Below are 23,352 nucleotides of genomic sequence, written 5' to 3'. Positions count from 1 at the left end.
ATACTTGTAGCATCATGTAACCAACGTCAGAACGATTATGGGCTTGAGTATTGTGGAGTATTAGTAGTAAAACTTTCATACCAATAGTAACGAGTTCGATTCTCTTCATAACATTATTCTTTCAGTCAAATCAATTTACATTTCATGTATAGTTTGTAAGCTATCACTGCACACACAAAAAAAAAAAAGGTATGAACTGCATAATTATATTTACGTATTTATAATTGTTTAAAACAATATTTCATTGTATTGAAAAACCAAAAGTCTTTATTATGAGAAATAAATGTGTGATACGTGATATTTTAAATTTATCCTCGCAACATATATATCTAATTTCATTGTACTGAAAAACCAAAAGTCTTTATTATGAGAAATAAATGTGTGATACGTGATATTTTAAATTTATCCTCGCAACATATATATCTAATTGTTTTGTTTTGGACTCCAAACTTATAAACGTGGTCGGCAAGATTCAAACCTGCGCAGGCAAAGCCCACATGATTTCTTGTCATGCCCGATAACCACTCTGGCACGACCACATGTTTTGAACATATGCACCAAGTTTTAATGTCTTGGCATTTAGCATCAGCATATGGGCCTGATATTTCATCTAAGATCATGACGTTAATTCAGTTAGCAATTAGTATTAGGAATACTTGTAGCATCATGCTTGTAACCAACGTCAGAACACTTATGTGCTTGAGTATTGTGGAGTATTAACAGTTAAACTTTCATACCAATAGTAACGAGTTCGATTCTCTTCATAACATTATTCTTTTAGTCAAATCAATTTACATTTCATGTATAGTTTGTAAGCTATCACTGTACACACACAAAAAAAAGGTATGTACTGCATAATTATATTTACATATTTAAAATTGTTTAAAACAATATGTCATTGTATTGAAAAACCAAAAGTCTTTATTATGAGAAATAAATGTGTGATACGTGTTATTTAAATTTATCATCGCAACATATATATCCAATTGTTTTGCTTTAGACTCCAAACTTATAAACGTGGTCGGCAGGATCCGAACCTACGCGGGCAAAGCCCACATGATTTCTAGTCATGCCCAATAACCACTCTGGCACGGCCACATGATTTGAACATATGCACCAAGTTTTAATGTCGTGGCATTCAGCATCAGCATATGGGTCTGATATTTCATCTAAGATCATGACGTTAATTCAGTTAGCAATTAGTATTAGGAATACTTGTAGCATCATGCTTGTAACCAACGTCAGAACACTTATGTGCTTGAGTATTGTGGAGTATTAATAGTACAACTTTCATACCAATAGTAACGAGATCGATTCTCTTCATAACATTATTCTTTCAGTCAAATCAATTTACATTTCATGTGTAGTTTGTAAGCTATCACTGCACACACACCAAAAAAAGGTATGTACTACATAATTATATTTACATATTTAAAATTGTGTAAAACAATATGTCATTGTATTGAAAAACCAAAAGTCTTTATTATGAGAAATAAATGTGTGGTACGTTATATTTTAAATTTATCATTTCAACAAATATATCAAATTGTTTTACTTTAGACTCCATACTTATAAACGTTGTCGGCAGGAATCAAACCTGCACGGGCAAAGCCCACATGATTTCTATTCATGCCCGATAACCATTCTGGCACGACCACATGATTAATTTGAACCTATGCACCAACCTTTAATGTCGTGGCATTCAGCATCAGCATATGGGTCATGTATTTCATCTAAGATCATGACTTTAATTCAGTTAGCAATTAATATTGGGAATACTTGTAGCATCATGCGTGTAACCAACGTCAGAACACTTATCGGCTTAAGTATTATGAAGTATTAAAAGTAAAACTTTGATACTAATAGTAACGAGTTCGATATGTCATTCTATAGAAAAAAAATCCATTATTATGAGAAATAAACGTTTGATATGTGATATTTTAAATTTATCCCGCCATGGTTTGAACCTTAACAAGCAAAGCCCGCATGATTTTCCAGTAAGACCTAACAACCACTCTAACACAACCACATGATGATTTGAACTTGTGCACCAAGCTTTAATTTTGTGGTATTCAGCATCAACATATGGGTCTGGTATTTCTTCTAAGATCATGACGTTCATTCAGTTAGCACTTAATATTGAGAATACTTGTAGCATCATGTAACCAACGTCAGAACGATTATGGGCTTGAGTATTGTGGAGTATTAGTAGTAAAACTTTCATACCAATAGTAACGAGTTCGATTCTCTTCATAACATTATTCTTTCAGTCAAATCAATTTACATTTCATGTATAGTTTGTAAGCTATCACTGCACACACAAAAAAAAAAAAGGTATGAACTGCATAATTATATTTACGTATTTATAATTGTTTAAAACAATATTTCATTGTATTGAAAAACCAAAAGTCTTTATTATGAGAAATAAATGTGTGATACGTGATATTTTAAATTTATCCTCGCAACATATATATCTAATTTCATTGTACTGAAAAACCAAAAGTCTTTATTATGAGAAATAAATGTGTGATACGTGATATTTTAAATTTATCCTCGCAACATATATATCTAATTGTTTTGTTTTGGACTCCAAACTTATAAACGTGGTCGGCAAGATTCAAACCTGCGCAGGCAAAGCCCACATGATTTCTTGTCATGCCCGATAACCACTCTGGCACGACCACATGTTTTGAACATATGCACCAAGTTTTAATGTCTTGGCATTTAGCATCAGCATATGGGCCTGATATTTCATCTAAGATCATGACGTTAATTCAGTTAGCAATTAGTATTAGGAATACTTGTAGCATCATGCTTGTAACCAACGTCAGAACACTTATGTGCTTGAGTATTGTGGAGTATTAACAGTTAAACTTTCATACCAATAGTAACGAGTTCGATTCTCTTCATAACATTATTCTTTTAGTCAAATCAATTTACATTTCATGTGTAGTTTGTAAGCTATCACTGTACACACACAAAAAAAAGGTATGTACTGCATAATTATATTTACATATTTAAAATTGTTTAAAACAATATGTCATTGTATTGAAAAACCAAAAGTCTTTATTATGAGAAATAAATGTGTGATACGTGTTATTTAAATTTATCATCGCAACATATATATCCAATTGTTTTGCTTTAGACTCCAAACTTATAAACGTGGTCGGCAGGATCCGAACCTACGCGGGCAAAGCCCACATGATTTCTAGTCATGCCCAATAACCACTCTGGCACGGCCACATGATTTGAACATATGCACCAAGTTTTAATGTCGTGGCATTCAGCATCAGCATATGGGTCTGATATTTCATCTAAGATCATGACGTTAATTCAGTTAGCAATTAGTATTAGGAATACTTGTAGCATCATGCTTGTAACCAACGTCAGAACACTTATGTGCTTGAGTATTGTGGAGTATTAATAGTAAAACTTTCATACCAATAGTAACGAGTTCGATTCTCTTCATAACATTATTCTTTTAGTCAAATCAATTTACATTTCATGTATAGTTTGTAAGCTATCACTGTACACACACAAAAAAAAGGTATGTACTGCATAATTATATTTACATATTTAAAATTGTTTAAAACAATATGTCATTGTATTGAAAAACCAAAAGTCTTTATTATGAGAAATAAATGTGTGATACGTGTTATTTAAATTTATCATCGCAACATATATATCCAATTGTTTTGCTTTAGACTCCAAACTTATAAACGTGGTCGGCAGGATCCGAACCTACGCGGGCAAAGCCCACATGATTTCTAGTCATGCCCAATAACCACTCTGGCACGGCCACATGATTTGAACATATGCACCAAGTTTTAATGTCGTGGCATTCAGCATCAGCATATGGGTCTGATATTTCATCTAAGATCATGACGTTAATTCAGTTAGCAATTAGTATTGGGAATACTTGTAGCATCATGCTTGTAACCAACGTCAGAACACTTATGTGCTTGAGTATTGTGGAGTATTAATAGTACAACTTTCATACCAATAGTAACGAGATCGATTCTCTTCATAACATTATTCTTTCAGTCAAATCAATTTACATTTCATGTGTAGTTTGTAAGCTATCACTGCACACACACCAAAAAAAGGTATGTACTACATAATTATATTTACATATTTAAAATTGTGTAAAACAATATGTCATTGTATTGAAAAACCAAAAGTCTTTATTATGAGAAATAAATGTGTGGTACGTTATATTTTAAATTTATCATTTCAACAAATATATCAAATTGTTTTACTTTAGACTCCATACTTATAAACGTTGTCGGCAGGAATCAAACCTGCACGGGCAAAGCCCACATGATTTCTATTCATGCCCGATAACCATTCTGGCACGACCACATGATTAATTTGAACCTATGCACCAACCTTTAATGTCGTGGCATTCAGCATCAGCATATGGGTCATGTATTTCATCTAAGATCATGACTTTAATTCAGTTAGCAATTAATATTGGGAATACTTGTAGCATCATGCGTGTAACCAACGTTAGAACACTTATCGGCTTAAGTATTATGAAGTATTAAAAGTAAAACTTTGATACTAATAGTAACGAGTTCGATATGTCATTCTATAGAAAAAAAATCCATTATTATGAGAAATAAACGTTTGATATGTGATATTTTAAATTTATCCCGCCAGGGTTTGAACCTTAACAAGCAAAGCCCGCATGATTTTCCAGTAAGACCTAACAACCACTCTAACACAACCACATGATGATTTGAACTTGTGCACCAAGCTTTAATTTTGTGGTATTCAGCATCAACATATGGGTCTGGTATTTCTTCTAAGATCATGACGTTCATTCAGTTAGCACTTAATATTGAGAATACTTGTAGCATCATGTAACCAACGTCAGAACGATTATGGGCTTGAGTATTGTGGAGTATTAGTAGTAAAACTTTCATACCAATAGTAACGAGTTCGATTCTCTTCATAACATTATTCTTTCAGTCAAATCAATTTACATTTCATGTATAGTTTGTAAGCTATCACTGCACACACAAAAAAAAAAAGGTATGAACTGCATAATTATATTTACGTATTTATAATTGTTTAAAACAATATTTCATTGTATTGAAAAACCAAAAGTCTTTATTATGAGAAATAAATGTGTGATACGTGATATTTTAAATTTATCCTCGCAACATATATATCTAATTTCATTGTACTGAAAAACCAAAAGTCTTTATTATGAGAAATAAATGTGTGATACGTGATATTTTAAATTTATCCTCGCAACATATATATCTAATTTCATTATACTGAAAAACCAAAAGTCTTTATTATGAGAAATAAATGTGTGATACGTGATATTTTAAATTTATCCTCGCAACATATATATCTAATTGTTTTGTTTTGGACTCCAAACTTATAAACGTGGTCGGCAAGATTCAAACCTGCGCAGGCAAAGCCCACATGATTTCTTGTCATGCCCGATAACCACTCTGGCACGACCACATGTTTTGAACATATGCACCAAGTTTTAATGTCTTGGCATTTAGCATCAGCATATGGGCCTGATATTTCATCTAAGATCATGACGTTAATTCAGTTAGCAATTAGTATTAGGAATACTTGTAGCATCATGGTTGTAACCAACGTCAGAACACTTATGTGCTTGAGTATTGTGGAGTATTAACAGTTAAACTTTCATACCAATAGTAACGAGTTCGATTCTCTTCATAACATTATTCTTTTAGTCAAATCAATTTACATTTCATGTATAGTTTGTAAGCTATCACTGTACACACACAAAAAAAAGGTATGTACTGCATAATTATATTTACATATTTAAAATTGTTTAAAACAATATGTCATTGTATTGAAAAACCAAAAGTCTTTATTATGAGAAATAAATGTGTGATACGTGTTATTTAAATTTATCATCGCAACATATATATCCAATTGTTTTGCTTTAGACTCCAAACTTATAAACGTGGTCGGCAGGATCCGAACCTACGCGGGCAAAGCCCACATGATTTCTAGTCATGCCCAATAACCACTCTGGCACGGCCACATGATTTGAACATATGCACCAAGTTTTAATGTCGTGGCATTCAGCATCAGCATATGGGTCTGATATTTCATCTAAGATCATGACGTTAATTCAGTTAGCAATTAGTATTGGGAATACTTGTAGCATCATGCTTGTAACCAACGTCAGAACACTTATGTGCTTGAGTATTGTGGAGTATTAATAGTACAACTTTCATACCAATAGTAACGAGTTCGATTCTCTTCATAACATTATTCTTTCAGTCAAATCAATTTACATTTCATGTGTAGTTTGTAAGCTATCACTGCACACACACAAAAAAAAGGTATGTACTGCATAATTATATTTACATATTTAAAATTGTTTAAAACAATATGTCATTGTATTGAAAAACCAAAAGTCTTTATTATGAGAAATAAATGTGTGATACGTGTTATTTAAATTTATCATCGCAACATATATATCCAATTGTTTTGCTTTAGACTCCAAACTTATAAACGTGGTCGGCAGGATCCGAACCTACGCGGGCAAAGCCCACATGATTTCTAGTCATGCCCAATAACCACTCTGGCACGGCCACATGATTTGAACATATGCACCAAGTTTTAATGTCGTGGCATTCAGCATCAGCATATGGGTCTGATATTTCATCTAAGATCATGACGTTAATTCAGTTAGCAATTAGTATTGGGAATACTTGTAGCATCATGCTTGTAACCAACGTCAGAACACTTATGTGCTTGAGTATTGTGGAGTATTAATAGTACAACTTTCATACCAATAGTAACGAGTTCGATTCTCTTCATAACATTATTCTTTCAGTCAAATCAATTTACATTTCATGTGTAGTTTGTAAGCTATCACTGCACACACACCAAAAAAAGGTATGTACTACATAATTATATTTACATATTTAAAATTGTGTAAAACAATATGTCATTGTATTGAAAAACCAAAAGTCTTTATTATGAGAAATAAATGTGTGGTACGTTATATTTTAAATTTATCCTCGCAACATATATATCTAATTGTTTTGTTTTGGACTCCAAACTTATAAACGTGGTCGGCAAGATTCAAACCTGCGCAGGCAAAGCCCACATGATTTCTTGTCATGCCCGATAACCACTCTGGCACGAACACATGTTTTGAACATATGCACCAAGTTTTAATGTCGTGGCATTCAGCATCAGCATATGGGTCATGTATTTCATCTAAGATCATGACTTTAATTCAGTTAGCAATTAATATTGGGAATACTTGTAGCATCATGCGTGTAACCAACGTCAGAACACTTATCGGCTTAAGTATTATGAAGTAATAAAAGTAAAACTTTGATACTAATAGTAACGAGTTCGATATGTCATTCTATAGAAAAAAAATCCATTATTATGAGAAATAAACGTTTGATATGTGATATTTTAAATTTATCCCGCCAGGGTTTGAACCTTCACAAGAAAAGCTCGCATGATTTTCCAGTAAGACCTAACAACCACTCTAACACAACCACATGATGATTTGAACTTGTGCACCAAGCTTTAATTTTGTGGTATTCAGCATCAACATATGGGTCTGGTATTTCTTCTAAGATCATGACGTTCATTCAGTTAGCACTTAATATTGAGAATACTTGTAGCATCATGTAACCAACGTCAGAACGATTATGGGCTTGAGTATTGTGGAGTATTAGTAGTAAAACTTTCATACCAATAGTAACGAGTTCGATTCTCTTCATAACATTATTCTTTCAGTCAAATCAATTTACATTTCATGTATAGTTTGTAAGCTATCACTGCACACACAAAAAAAAAAAAGGTATGAACTGCATAATTATATTTACGTATTTATAATTGTTTAAAACAATATTTCATTGTATTGAAAAACCAAAAGTCTTTATTATGAGAAATAAATGTGTGATACGTGATATTTTAAATTTATCCTCGCAACATATATATCTAATTTCATTGTACTGAAAAACCAAAAGTCTTTATTATGAGAAACAAATGTGTGATACGTGATATTTTAAATTTATCCTCGCAACATATATATCTAATTGTTTTGCTTTGGACTCCAAACTTATAAACGTGGTCGACAAGATTCGAACCTGCGCAAGCAAAGCCCACATGATTTCTTGTCATGCCCGATAACCACTCTGGCACGACCACATGATTTGAACATATGCACCAAGTTTTAATGTCTTGGAATTTAGCATCAGCATATGGGCCTGATATTTCATCTAAGATCATGACGTTAATTCAGTTAGCAATTAGTATTAGGAATACTTGTAGCATCATGCTTGTAACCAACGTCAGAACACTTATGTGCTTGAGTATTGTGGAGTATTAACAGTTAAACTTTCATACCAATAGTAACGAGTTCGATTCTCTTCATAACATTATTCTTTTAGTCAAATCAATTTACATTTCATGTGTAGTTTGTAAGCTATCACTGCACACACACAAAAAAAAGGTATGTACTGCATAATTATATTTACATATTTAAAATTGTGTAAAACAATATGTCATTGTATTGAAAAACCAAAAGTCTTTATTATGAGAAATAAATGTGTGGTACGTTATATTTTAAATTTATCATTTCAACAAATATATCAAATTGTTTTACTTTAGACTCCATACTTATAAACGTTGTCGGCAGGAATCAAACCTGCACGGGCAAAGCCCACATGATTTCTATTCATGCCCGATAACCATTCTGGCACGACCACATGATTAATTTGAACCTATGCACCAACCTTTAATGTCGTGGCATTCAGCATCAGCATATGGGTCATGTATTTCATCTAAGATCATGACTTTAATTCAGTTAGCAATTAATATTGGGAATACTTGTAGCATCATGCGTGTAACCAACGTCAGAACACTTATCGGCTTAAGTATTATGAAGTATTAAAAGTAAAACTTTGATACTAATAGTAACGAGTTCGATATGTCATTCTATAGAAAAAAAATCCATTATTATGAGAAATAAACGTTTGATATGTGATATTTTAAATTTATCCCGCCAGGGTTTGAACCTTCACAACAAAGCCCGCATGATTTTCCAGTAAGACCTAACAACCACTCTAACACAACCACATGATGATTTGAACTTGTGCACCAACCTTTAATTTCTTGGTATTCAGCATCAGCATATGGGTCTGGTATTTCTTCTAAGATCATGACGTTCATTCAGTTAGCACTTAATATTGAGAATACTTGTAGCATCATGTAACCAACGTCAGAACGATTATGGCCTTGAGTATTGTGGAGTATTAATAGTACAACTTTCATACCAATAGTAACGAGATCGATTCTCTTCATAACATTATTCTTTCAGTCAAATCAATTTACATTTCATGTATAGTTTGTAAGCTATCACTGCACACACAAAAAAAAAAAAGGTATGAACTGCATAATTATATTTACGTATTTATAATTGTTTAAAACAATATTTCATTGTACTGAAAAACCAAAAGTCTTTATTATGAGAAATAAATGTGTGATACGTGATATTTTAAATTTATCCTCGCAACATATATATCTAATTGTTTTGCTTTGGACTCCAAACTTATAAACGTGGTCGGCAGGAGCCGAACCTACGCGGGCAAAGCCCACATGATTTCTAGTCATGCCCAATAACAACTCTGGCACGGCCACATGATTTGAACATATGCACCAAGTTTTAATGTCGTGGCATTCAGCATCAGCATATGGGTCTGATATTTCATCTAAGATCATGACGTTAATTCAGTTAGCAATTAGTATTAGGAATACTTGTAGCATCATGCTTGTAACCAACGTCAGAACACTTATGTGCTTGAGTATTGTGGAGTATTAACAGTTAAACTTTCATACCAATAGTAACGAGTTCGATTCTCTTCATAACATTATTCTTTTAGTCAAATCAATTTACATTTCATGTGTAGTTTGTAAGCTATCACTGCACACACACAAAAAAAAGGTATGTACTGCATAATTATATTTACATATTTAAAATTGTTTAAAACAATATGTCATTGTATTGAAAAACCAAAAGTCTTTATTATGAGAAATAAATGTGTGATACGTGTTATTTAAAAATATCATCGCAACATATATATCCAATTGTTTTGCTTTAGACTCCAAACTTATAAACGTGGTCGACAGGAACCGAACCTACGCGGGCAAAGCCCACATGATTTCTAGTCATGCCCAATAACAACTCTGGCACGGCCACATGATTTGAACATATGCACCAAGTTTTAATGTCGTGGCATTCAGCATCAGCATATGGGTCTGATATTTCATCTAAGATCATGACGTTAATTCAGTTAGCAATTAGTATTGGGAATACTTGTAGCATCATGCTTGTAACCAACGTCAGAACACTTATGTGCTTGAGTATTGTGGAGTATTAATAGTACAACTTTCATACCAATAGTAACGAGATCGATTCTCTTCATAACATTATTCTTTCAGTCAAATCAATTTACATTTCATGTGTAGTTTGTAAGCTATCACTACACACACACCAAAAAAAGGTATGTACTGCATAATTATATTTACATATTTAAAATTGTGTAAAACAATATGTCATTGTATTGAAAAACCAAAAGTCTTTATTATGAGAAATAAATGTGTGATACGTGTTATTTTAATTTATCCTCGCAACATATATATCCAATTGTTTTGCTTTGGACTCCAAACTTATAAAGACCTGCGCAGGCAAAGCCCACATGATTCTTATTTTAATTTATCCTCGCAACATATATATCCAATTGTTTTGCTTTGGACTCCAAACTTATAAACGTGGTCGACAAGATTCGAACCTGCGCAGGCAAAGCCCACATGATTTCTTGTCATGCCCGATAACCACTTTGGCACGACCACATGATTTGAACATATGCACCAAGTTTTAATGTCTTGGCATTTAGCATCAGCATATGGGCCTGATATTTCATCTAAGATCATGACGTTAATTCAGTTAGCAATTAGTATTAGGAATACTTGTAGCATCATGCTTGTAACCAACGTTTGAACACTTATGTGCTTGAGTATTGTGGAGTATTAACAGTTAAACTTTCATACCAATAGTAACGAGTTCGATTCTCTTCATAACATTATTCTTTTAGTTAGTAACGAGTTCGATTCTCTTCATAACATTATTCTTTTAGTCAAATCAATTTACATTTCATGTATAGTTTGTAAGCTATCACTGAAATCAATTTACATTTCATGTATAGTTTGTAAGCTATCACTGTACACACACAAAAAAACATGTGTAGTTTGTAAGCTATCACTGTACACACACAAAAAAAGGTATGTACTGCATAATTATATTTACATATTTAAAATTGTTTAAAACAATATGTCATTGTATTGAAAAACCAAAAGTCTTTACTATGAGAAATAAATGTGTGATACGTGTTATTTAAATTTATCATCGCAACATATATATCCAATTGTTTTGCTTTAGACTCCAAACTTATAAACGTGGTCGGCAGGATCCGAACCTACGCGGGCAAAGCCCACATGATTTCTAGTCATGCCCAATAACCACTCTGGCACGGCCACATGATTTGAACATATGCACCAAGTTTTAATGTCGTGGCATTCAGCATCAGCATATGGGTCTGATATTTCATCTAAGATCATGACGTTAATTCAGTTAGCAATTAGTATTGGGAATACTTGTAGCATCATGCTTGTAACCAACGTCAGAACACTTATGTGCTTGAGTATTGTGGAGTATTAACAGTTAAACTTTCATACCAATAGTAACGAGTTCGATTCTCTTCATAACATTATTCTTTTAGTCAAATCAATTTACATTTCATGTGTAGTTTGTAAGCTATCACTGTACACACACAAAAAAAGGTATGTACTGCATAATTATATTTACATATTTAAAATTGTTTAAAACAATATGTCATTGTATTGAAAAACCAAAAGTCTTTACTATGAGAAATAAATGTGTGATACGTGTTATTTAAATTTATCATCGCAACATATATATCCAATTGTTTTGCTTTAGACTCCAAACTTATAAACGTGGTCGACAGGATCCGAACCTACGCGGGCAAAGCCCACATGATTTCTAGTCATGCCCAATAACCACTCTGGCATGGCCACATGATTTGAACATATGCACCAAGTTTTAATGTCGTGGCATTCAGCATCAGCATATGGGTCTGATATTTCATCTAAGATCATGACGTTAATTCAGTTAGCAATTAGTATTGGGAATACTTGTAGCATCATGCTTGTAACCAACGTCAGAACACTTATGTGCTTGAGTATTGTGGAGTATTAATAGTACAACTTTCATACCAATAGTAACGAGATCGATTCTCTTCATAACATTATTCTTTCAGTCAAATCAATTTACATTTCATGTGTAGTTTGTAAGCTATCACTGCACACACACCAAAAAAAGGTATGTACTGCATAATTATATTTACATATTTAAAATTGTGTAAAACAATATGTCATTGTATTGAAAAACCAAAAGTCTTTATTATGAGAAATAAATGTGTGGTACGTTATATTTTAAATTTATTCTTGCAACAAATATATCAAATTGTTTTACTTTAGACTCCAAACTTATAAACGTTGTCGGTAGGAATCAAACCTGCACGGGCAAGGCCCACATGATTTCTAGTCATGCCCGATAACCACTCTGGCACGACCACATGATTAATTTGAACCTATGCACCAACCTTTAATGTCGTGGCATTCAGCATCAGCATATCGGTCATGTATTTCATCTAAGATCATGACTTTAGTTCAGTTAGCAATTAATATTGGGAATACTTGTAGCATCATGCGTGTAACCAACGTCAGAACACTTATCGGCTTAAGTATTATAAAGTATTAAAAGTAAAACTTTGATACTAATAGTAACGAGTTCGATATGTCATTCTATAGAAAAAAAATCCATTATTATGAGAAATAAACGTTTGATATGTGATATTTTAAATTTATCCCGCCAGGGTTTGAACCTTCACAAGCAAAGCTCGCATGATTTTCCAGTAAGACCTAACAACCACTCTAACACAACCACATGATGATTTGAACTTGTGCACCAACCTTTAATTTCGTAGTATTCAGCATCAGCATATGGGTCTGGTATTTCTACAAAGATCATGACGTTCATTCAGTTAGCACTTAATATTGAGAATACTTGTAGCATCATGTAACCAACGTCAGAACCATTATGGGCTTGAGTATTGTGGAGTATTAATAGTAAAACTTTCATACCAATAGTAACGAGTTCGATTCTCATCATAACGTTATTCTTTCAGTCAAATCAATTTACATTTCATGTGTAGTTTGTAAGCTATCACTGCACACACACAAAAAAAAGGTATGTACTGCATAATTATATTTACATATTTAAAATTGTTTAAAACAATATGTCATTGTATTGAAAAACCAAAAGTCTTTATTATGAGAAATAAATGTGTGATACGTGTTATTTAAATTTATCCTCGCAACATATATATCCAATTGTTTTGCTTTAGACTCCAAACTTATAAACGTGGTCGATAGGATTCAAACCTACGCGGGCAAGGCCCACATGATTTCTAGTCATGCCCAATAACCACTCTGGCACAACCACATGATTTGAACATTTGCACCAAGTTTTAATGTCGTGGCATTCAGCATCAGCATATGGGTCTGATATTTCATCTAAGATCATGACGTTAATTCAGTTAGCAATTAGTATTGGGAATACTTGTAGCATCATGCTTGTAACCAACGTCAGAACACTTATGTGCTTGAGTATTGTGGAGTATTAATAGTACAACTTTCATACCAATAGTAACGAGATCGATTCTCTTCATAACATTATTCTTTCAGTCAAATCAATTTACATTTCATGTGTAGTTTGTAAGCTATCACTGCACACACACCAAAAAAAGGTATGTACTGCATAATTATATTTACATATTTAAAATTGTGTAAAACAATATGTCATTGTATTGAAAAACCAAAAGTCTTTATTATGAGAAATAAATGTGTGATACGTGTTATTTAAATTTATCATCGCAACATATATATCCAATTGTTTTGCTTTAGACTCCAAACTTATAAACGTGGTCGGCAGGATCCGAACCTACGCGGGCAAAGCCCACATGATTTCTAGTCATGCCCAATAACCACTCTGGCACGGCCACATGATTTGAACATATGCACCAAGTTTTAATGTCGTGGCATTCAGCATCAGCATATGGGTCTGATATTTCATCTAAGATCATGACGTTAATTCAGTTAGCAATTAGTATTGGGATTACTTGTAGCATCATGCTTGTAACCAACGTCAGAACACTTATGTGCTTGAGTATTGTGGAGTATTAATAGTACAACTTTCATACCAATAGTAACGAGATCGATTCTCTTCATAACATTATTCTTTCAGTCAAATCAATTTACATTTCATGTGTAGTTTGTAAGCTATCACTGCACACACACCAAAAAAAGGTATGTACTGCATAATTATATTTACATATTTAAAATTATGTAAAACAATATGTCATTGTATTGAAAAACCAAAAGTCTTTATTATGAGAAATAAATGTGTGGTACGTTATATTTTAAATTTATCCTTGCAACAAATATATCAAATTGTTTTACTTTAGACTCCAAACTTATAAACGTTGTCGGTAGGAATCAAACCTGCACGGGCAAAGCCCACATGATTTCTAGTCATGCCCGATAACCACTCTGGCACGACCACATGATTAATTTGAACCTATGCACCAACCTTTAATGTCGTGGCATTCAGCATCAGCATATGGGTCATGTATTTCATCTAAGATCATGACTTTAATTCAGTTAGCAATTAATATTGGGAATACTTGTAGCATCATGCGTGTAACCAACGTCAGAACACTTATCGGCTTAAGTATTATGAAGTATTAAAAGTAAAACTTTGATACTAATAGTAACGAGTTCGATATGTCATTCTATAGAAAAAAAATCCAATATTATGAGAAATAAACGTTTGATATGTGATATTTTAAATTTATCCCGCCAGGGTTTGAACCTTCACAAGCAAAGCTCGCATGATTTTCCAGTAAGACCTAACAACCACTCTAACACAACCACATGATGATTTGAACTTGTGCACCAACCTTTAATTTCGTAGTATTCAGCATCAGCATATGGGTCTGGTATTTCTACTAAGATCATGACGTTCATTCAGTTAGCACTTAATATTGAGAATACTTGTAGCATCATGTAACCAACGTCAGAACACTTATCGGCTTAAGTATTATGAAGTATTAAAAGTAAAACTTTGATACTAATAGTAACGAGTTCGATTCTCTTCATAACATTATTCTTTCAGTCAAATCAATTTACATTTCATGTGTAGTTTGTAAGCTATCACTGCACACACACAAAAAAAAGGTATGTACTGCATAATTATATTTACATATTTAAAATTGTTTAAAACAATATGTCATTGTATTGAAAAACCAAAAGTCTTTATAATGAGAAATAAATGTGTAGTACGTGATATTTTAAATTTATCCTTGCAACAAATATATAATATTGTTTTACTTTAGACTCCAAACTTATAAACGTTGTCGGCAGGAATCAAACCTGCGCGTGCAAAGCCCACATGATTTCTAGTCATGCCCGATAACCACTCTGGCACGACCACATGATTAATTTGAACCTATACACCAACCTTTAATGTCGTGGCATTCAGCATCAGCATATGGGTCTTGTATTTCATCTAAGATCATGACTTTAATTCAGTTAGCAATTAATATTCGGAATACTTGTAGCATCATGCGTGTAACCAACGTCAGAACACTTATCGGCTTAAGTATTATGAAGTATTAAAAGTAAAACTTTGATACTAATAGTAACGAGTTCGATATGTCATTCTATAGAAAAAAAAATCCATTATTATGAGAAATAAACGTTTGATATGTGATATTTTAAATTTATCCCGCCAGGGTTTGAACCTTCAAAGCAAAGCCCGCATGATTTTCCAGTAAGACCTAACAACCACTCTAACACAACCACATGATGATTTGAACTTGTGCACCAACCTTTAATTTCGTAGTATTCAGCATCAGCATATGGGTCTGGTATTTCTACTAAGATCATGACGTTCATTCAGTTAGCACTTAATATTGAGAATACTTGTAGCATCATGTAACCAACGTTAGAACGATTATGGGCTTGAGTATTGTGGAGTATTAATAGTAAAACTTTCATACCAATAGTAACGAGTTCGATTCTCATCATAACATTATTCTTTCAGTCAAATCAATTTACATTTCATGTGTAGTTTGTAAGCTATCACTGCACACACACAAAAAAAAGGTATGTACTGCATAATTATATTTACGTATTTATAATTGTTTAAAACAATATTTAATTGTATTGAAAAACCAAAAGTCTTTATTATGAGAAATAAATGTGTGATACGTGATATTTTAAATTTATCCTCGCAACATATATATCTAATTTCGTTGTACTGAAAAACCAAAAGTCTTTATTATGAGAAAAAATGTGTGATACGTGATATTTTAAATTTATCCTCGCAACATATATATCTAATTTCATTGTACTGAAAAACCAAAAGTCTTTATCATGAGAAAAAATGTGTGATACGTGATATTTTAAATTTATCCTTGCAACATATATATCTAATTTCATTGTACTGAAAAACCAAAAATCTTTACTATGAGAAATAAATGTGTGATACGTGATATTTTAAATTTATCCTCGCAAAGTATATATATATCTAACTGTTTTGCTTTAGACTCCAAACTTATAAACGTGGTCGACAAGATTCGAACCTGCGCAGGCAAAGCCCACATGATTTCTAGTCATGCCCGATAACCACTCTGGCACAACCACATGATTTGAACATATGCACCATGTTTTAATGTCGTGGCATTCAGCATTAGCATATGGGTCTGATATTTCATCTAAGATCATGACGTTAATTCAGTTAGCAATTAGTATTAGGAATACTTATAGCATCATGCTTGTAACCAACGTCAGAACACTTATGTGCTTGAGTATTGTGGAGTATTAATAGTAAAACTTTCATACCAATAGTAACGAGTTCGATTCTCTTCATAACATTTTTATTTCTGTCAAGTCAATTTACATTTTATGTGTAGTTTGTAAGCTATCACTGCACACACACAAAAAAAAAGTACGTACTGCATAATTATATTTATATATACACAAAAAAAAAGTACGTACTGCATAATTATATTTATATATTTAAAAAAAAAAAGTACGTACTGCATAATTATATTTATATATTTAAAATTGTTTAAAACAATATATCATTGTATTGAAATAAATGTGTGGTACGTGATATTTTAACGTTCTCGACAGCTTTCGAACCTACGCGGGCAAATCCCACTTGATTTCTAGTCATGCCCGATAACCACTCCAGCACGACCACATGATTAATTTGAACATATGCACCAACCTTTAATGTCGTGGCATTCAGCATCAGCATATGGGTCTTGTAGCATATGCACCAACCTAAGATCATGACTTTAATTCAGTTAGCAATTAATATTGGGAATGATTGTAGCATCATGCGTGTAACCAACGTCAGAACACTTATCGACTTAAGTATTATGAAGTATTAAAAGTAAAACTTTGATACTAATAGTAACGAGTTCGATATGTCATTCTATAGAAAAAAAATCCATTATTATGAGAAATAAACGTTTGATATGTTATATTTTAAATTTATCCCGCCAGGGTTTGAACTTTCACAAGCAAAGCCCGCATGATTTTCCAGTAAGACCTAACAACCACTCTAACACAACCACATGATGATTTGAACTTGTGCACCAACCTTTAATTTCGTGGTATTCAGCATCAGCATATGGGCCTGGTATTTCTTCTAAGATCATGACGTTCATTCAGTTAGCACTTAATATTGAGAATACTTGTAGCATCATGCTTGTAACCAAAATCAGAACACTTATGTGCTTGAGTATTGTGGAGTATTAATAGTAAAACTTTCATACGAATAGTAACGAGTTCGATTCTCTTCATAACATTTTTCTTTCTGTCAAGTCAATTTACATTTTATGTGTAGTTTGTAAGCTATCACTGCACACACACAAAAAAAAAAGGTATGTACTGCATAATTATATTTATATATTTAAAATTGTTTAAAACAATGTGTCATTGTATCGAAAAACCAAAAGTCTTTATTATGAGAAATAAATGTGTGATACGTGATATTTAAATTTATCTTGGCAACATATATATTAAAATTGTTTAAAACAATATGTCATTGTATTGAAAACCCAAAAGTCTTTATTATGAGAAATAAATGTGTGATACGTGATATTTAAATTTATCTTGGCAACATATATATTAAAATTGTTTAAAACAATATGTCATTGTATTGAAAACCCAAAAGTCTTTATTATGAGAAATAAATGTGTGATACGTGATATTTAAATTTATCCTCACAACATATATATCCAATTGTTTTGCTTTAGACACCAAACTTATAAACGTGGTCGGCAAGATTCGAACCTGCGCGGGCAAAGCCCACATGATTTCTAGTCATTCCCAATAACCACTCTGGCACGACCACATGATTTGAACATATGCACCAACCTTTAATGTCGTGGCATTTAGCATCAGCATATGGGTCTAGTATTTCATCTACGATAATGACGTTAATTAAGTTAACAATTAGTATTAGGAATACTTGTAGCATCATGCTTGTAACCAACGTCAGAACACTTACGTGCTTGAGTATTGTGGAGTATTAATAGTAAAACTTTCATACCAATAGTAACGAGTTCGATTCTCTTCATAACATTTTTCTTTCTGTCAAGTCAATTTACATTTTATGTGTAGTTTGTAAGCTATCACTGCACACACACAAAAAAAAAAGTACGAGCATAATTATATTTATATATTAAAAGTTGTTTAAAACAATGTATCATTGTATTGAAAAACCAAAAGTCTTTATTATGAGAAATAAATGTGTGATACGTGATATTTAAATTTATCCTGGCAACATATATATTAAAATTGTTTAAAACAATATGTCATTGTATTGAAAACCCAAAAGTCTTTATTATGAGAAATAAATGTGTGATACGTGATATTTAAATTTATCCTCACAACATATATATCCAATTGTTTTGCTTTAGACTCCAAACTTATAAACATGGTCGGCAGGATTCGAACCTGCGCGGGCAAAGCCCACATGATTTCTAGTCATGCCCAATAACCACTCTGGCACGACCACATGATTTAAACATATGCACCAACCTTTAATGTCGTGGCATTTAGCATCAGCATATGGGTCTAGTATTTCATCTACGATAATGACGTTAATTAAGTTAACAATTAGTATTAGGAATACTTGTAGCATCATGCTTGTAACCAACGTCAGAACACTTACGTGCTTGAGTATTGTGGAGTATTAATAGTAAAACTTTCATACCAATAGTAACGAGTTCGATTCTCTTCATAACATTTTTCTTTCTGTCAAGTCAATTTACATTTTATGTGTAGTTTGTAAGCTATCACTGCACACACACAAAAAAAAAAGTACGTACTGCATAATTATATTTATATATTTAAAGTTGTTTAAAACAATGTGTCATTGTATTGAAAAACCAAAAGTCTTTATTATGAGAAATAAATGTGTGATACGTGATATTTAAATTTATCCTGGCAACATATATATTAAAATTGTTTAAAACAATATGTCCTTGTATTGAAAACCCAAAAGTCTTTATTATGAGAAATAAATGTGTGATACGTGATATTTAAATTTATCCTCACAACATATATATCCAATTGTTTTGCTTTAGACTCCAAACTTATAAACGTGGTCGGCAGGATTCAAACCTGCGCGGGCAAAGCCCACATGATTTCTAGTCATGCCCAATAACCACTCTGGCACGACCACATGATTTGAACATATGCACCAACCTTTAATGTCGTGGCATTTAGCATCAGCATATGGGTCTGGTATTTCATCTACGATAATGACGTTAATTCAGTTAACAATTAGTATTAGGAATACTTGTAGCATCATGCTTGTAACCAACGTCAGAACACTTACGTGCTTGAGTATTGTGGAGTATTAATAGTAAAACTTTCATACCAATAGTAACGAGTTCGATTCTCTTCATAACATTTTTCTTTCTGTCAAGTCAATTTACATTTTATGTGTAGTTTGTAAGCTATCACTGCACACACACAAAAAAAAAAGTACGTACTGCATAATTATATTTATATATTTAAAGTTGTTTAAAACAATGTGTCATTGTATTGAAAAACCAAAAGTCTTTATTATGAGAAGTAAATGTGTGATACGTGATATTTAAATTTATCCTGGCAACATATATATTAAAATTGTTTAAAACAATATGTCATTGTATTGAAAACCCAAAAGTCTTTATTATGAGAAATAAATGTGTGATACGTGATATTTAAATTTATCCTGGCAACATATATATTAAAATTGTTTAAAACAATATGTCATTGTATTGAAAACCCAAAAGTCTTTATTATGAGAAATAAATGTGTGATACGTGATATTTAAATTTATCCTGGCAACATATATATTAAAATTGTTTAAAACAATATGTCATTGTATTGAAAACCCAAAAGTCTTTATTATGAGAAATAAATGTGTGATACGTGATATTTAAATTTATCCTCACAACATATATATCCAATTGTTTTGCTTTAGACTCCAAACTTATAAACGTGGTCGGCAGGATTCAAACCTGCGCGGGCAAAGCCCACATGATTTCTAGTCATGCCCAATAACCACTCTGGCACGACCACATGATGTGAACATATGCACCAACCTTTAATGTCGTGGCATTTAGCATCAGCATATGGGTCTGGTATTTCATCTACGATAATGACGTTAATTCAGTTAACAATTAGTATTAGGAATACTTGTAGCATCATGCTTGTAACCAACGTCAGAACACTTACGTGCTTGAGTATTGTGGAGTATTTATAGTAAAACTTTCATACCAATAGTAACGAGTTCGATTCTCTTCATAACATTTTTCTTTCTGTCAAGTCAATTTACATTTTATATGTAGTTTGTAAGCTATCACTGCACACACACACACAAAAAAAAAGGTACGTACTGCATAATTATATTTATATATTTAAAATTGTTTAAAACAATGTGTCATTGTATTGAAAAACCAAAAGTCTTTATTATGAGAAAATAAATGTGTGATACGTGATATTTAAATTTGTCCTGGCAACATATATATTAAAATTGTTTAAAACAATATGTCATTGTATTGAAAACCCAAAAGTCTTTATTATGAGAAATAAATGTGTGATACGTGATATTTAAATTTATCCTCACAACATATATATCCAATTGTTTTGCTTTAGACTCCAAACTTATAAACGTGGTCGGCAAGATTCGAACCTGCGCGGGCAAAGCCCACATGATTTCTAGTCATTCCCAATAACCACTCTGGCACGACCACATGATTTCAACATATGCACCAACCTTTAATGTCGTGGCATTTAGCATCAGCATATGGGTCTGGTATTTCATCTACGATAATGACGTTAATTAAGTTAACAATTAGTATTAGGAATACTTGTAGCATCATGCTTGTAACCAACGTCAGAACACTTACGTGCTTGAGTATTGTGGAGTATTAATAGTAAAACTTTCATACCAATAGTAACGAGTTCGATTCTCTTCATAACATTTTTCTTTCTGTCAAGTCAATTTACATTTTATGTGTAGTTTGTAAGCTATCACTGCACACACACAAAAAAAAAAGTACGTACTGCATAATTATATTTATATATTTAAAATTGTTTAAAACAATGTGTCATTGTATTGAAAAACCAAAAGTCTTTATTATGAGAAATAAATGTGTGATACGTGATATTTAAATTTATCCTGGCAACATATATATTAAAATTGTTTAAAACAATATGTCATTGTATTGAAAACCCAAAAGTCTTTATTATGAGAAATAAATGTGTGATACGTGATATTTAAATTTATCCTCACAACATATATATCCAATTGTTTTGCTTTAGACTCCAAACTTATAAACGTGGTCGGCAAGATTCGAACCTGCGCGGGCAAAGCCCACATGATTTCTAGTCATTCCCAATAACCACTCTGGCACGACCACATGATTTCAACATATGCACCAACCTTTAATGTCGTGGCATTTAGCATCAGCATATGGGTCTGGTATTTCATCTACGATAATGACGTTAATTAAGTTAACAATTAGTATTAGGAATACTTGTAGCATCATGCTTGTAACCAACGTCAGAACACTTACGTGCTTGAGTATTGTGGAGTATTAATAGTAAAACTTTCATACCAATAGTAACGAGTTCGATTCTCTTCATAACATTTTTCTTTCTGTCAAGTCAATTTACATTTTATGTGTAGTTTGTAAGCTATCACTGCACACACACAAAAAAAAAAGTACGTACTGCATAATTATATTTATATATTTAAAATTGTTTAAAACAATGTGTCATTGTATTGAAAAACCAAAAGTCTTTATTATGAGAAATAAATGTGTGATACGTGATATTTAAATTTATCCTGGCAACATATATATTAAAATTGTTTAAAACAATATGTCATTGTATTGAAAACCCAAAAGTCTTTATTATGAGAAATAAATGTGTGATACGTGATATTTAAATTTATCCTCACAACATATATATCCAATTGTTTTGCTTTAGACTCCAAACTTATAAACGTGGTCGGCAGGATTCGAACCTGCGCGGGCAAAGCCCACATGATTTCTAGTCATGCCCAATAACCACTCTGGCACGACCACATGATTTGAACATATGCACCAACCTTTAATGTCGTGGCATTTAGCATCAGCATATGGGTCTGGTATTTCATCTACGATAATGACGTTAATTCAGTTAACAATTAGTATTAGGAATACTTGTAGCATCATGCTTGTAACCAACGTCAGAACACTTACGTGCTTGAGTATTGTGGAGTATTAATAGTAAAACTTTCATACCAATAGTAACGAGTTCGATTCTCTTCATAACATTTTTCTTTCTGTCAAGTCAATTTACATTTTATGTGTAGTTTGTAAGCTATCACTGCACACACACAAAAAAAAAAGTACGTACTGCATAATTATATTTATATATTTAAAGTTGTTTAAAACAATGTGTCATTGTATTGAAAAACCAAAAGTCTTTATTATGAGAAATAAATGTGTGATACGTGATATTTAAATTTATCCTGGCAACATATATATTAAAATTGTTTAAAACAATATGTCATTGTATTGAAAACCCAAAAGTCTTTATTATGAGAAATAAATGTGTGAT

At 32.3% G+C, this 23,352-nt stretch overlaps 9 non-coding genes across 9 annotated transcripts; all 9 read right to left on the bottom strand.

Annotated features, from left to right (window-relative positions):
- Nucleotides 1-13,533: 13,533 nt before the first annotated feature.
- TRNAS-AGA lies at nt 13,534-13,615 on the bottom strand. The gene has a single exon. It is a non-coding gene; the product is annotated as a tRNA-Ser (tRNA).
- Nucleotides 13,616-16,796: 3,181 nt separating this feature from the next.
- Nucleotides 16,797-16,878, bottom strand: TRNAS-AGA. Its single transcript has one exon. It is a non-coding gene; the product is annotated as a tRNA-Ser (tRNA).
- A 1,641-nt stretch (nt 16,879-18,519) lies between these two features.
- On the bottom strand, nt 18,520-18,601 carry TRNAS-AGA. The gene has a single exon. It is a non-coding gene; the product is annotated as a tRNA-Ser (tRNA).
- A 584-nt stretch (nt 18,602-19,185) lies between these two features.
- Nucleotides 19,186-19,267, bottom strand: TRNAS-AGA. Its single transcript has one exon. It is a non-coding gene; the product is annotated as a tRNA-Ser (tRNA).
- Nucleotides 19,268-19,854: 587 nt separating this feature from the next.
- Nucleotides 19,855-19,936, bottom strand: TRNAS-AGA. Its single transcript has one exon. It is a non-coding gene; the product is annotated as a tRNA-Ser (tRNA).
- Nucleotides 19,937-20,741: 805 nt separating this feature from the next.
- On the bottom strand, nt 20,742-20,823 carry TRNAS-AGA. The gene has a single exon. It is a non-coding gene; the product is annotated as a tRNA-Ser (tRNA).
- A 592-nt stretch (nt 20,824-21,415) lies between these two features.
- On the bottom strand, nt 21,416-21,497 carry TRNAS-AGA. Its single transcript has one exon. It is a non-coding gene; the product is annotated as a tRNA-Ser (tRNA).
- A 587-nt stretch (nt 21,498-22,084) lies between these two features.
- TRNAS-AGA lies at nt 22,085-22,166 on the bottom strand. The gene has a single exon. It is a non-coding gene; the product is annotated as a tRNA-Ser (tRNA).
- A 587-nt stretch (nt 22,167-22,753) lies between these two features.
- Nucleotides 22,754-22,835, bottom strand: TRNAS-AGA. The gene has a single exon. It is a non-coding gene; the product is annotated as a tRNA-Ser (tRNA).
- Between the last annotated feature and the right edge of the window lie 517 nt (nt 22,836-23,352).

This window comes from Ipomoea triloba, chromosome 5 (assembly GCF_003576645.1).
Source record: "Ipomoea triloba cultivar NCNSP0323 chromosome 5, ASM357664v1".
NCBI lineage: Eukaryota > Viridiplantae > Streptophyta > Magnoliopsida > Solanales > Convolvulaceae > Ipomoea > Ipomoea triloba.
Note: the sequence above shows the minus strand (reverse complement) of the source record. Positions and strands in the feature narration are given on the sequence as shown.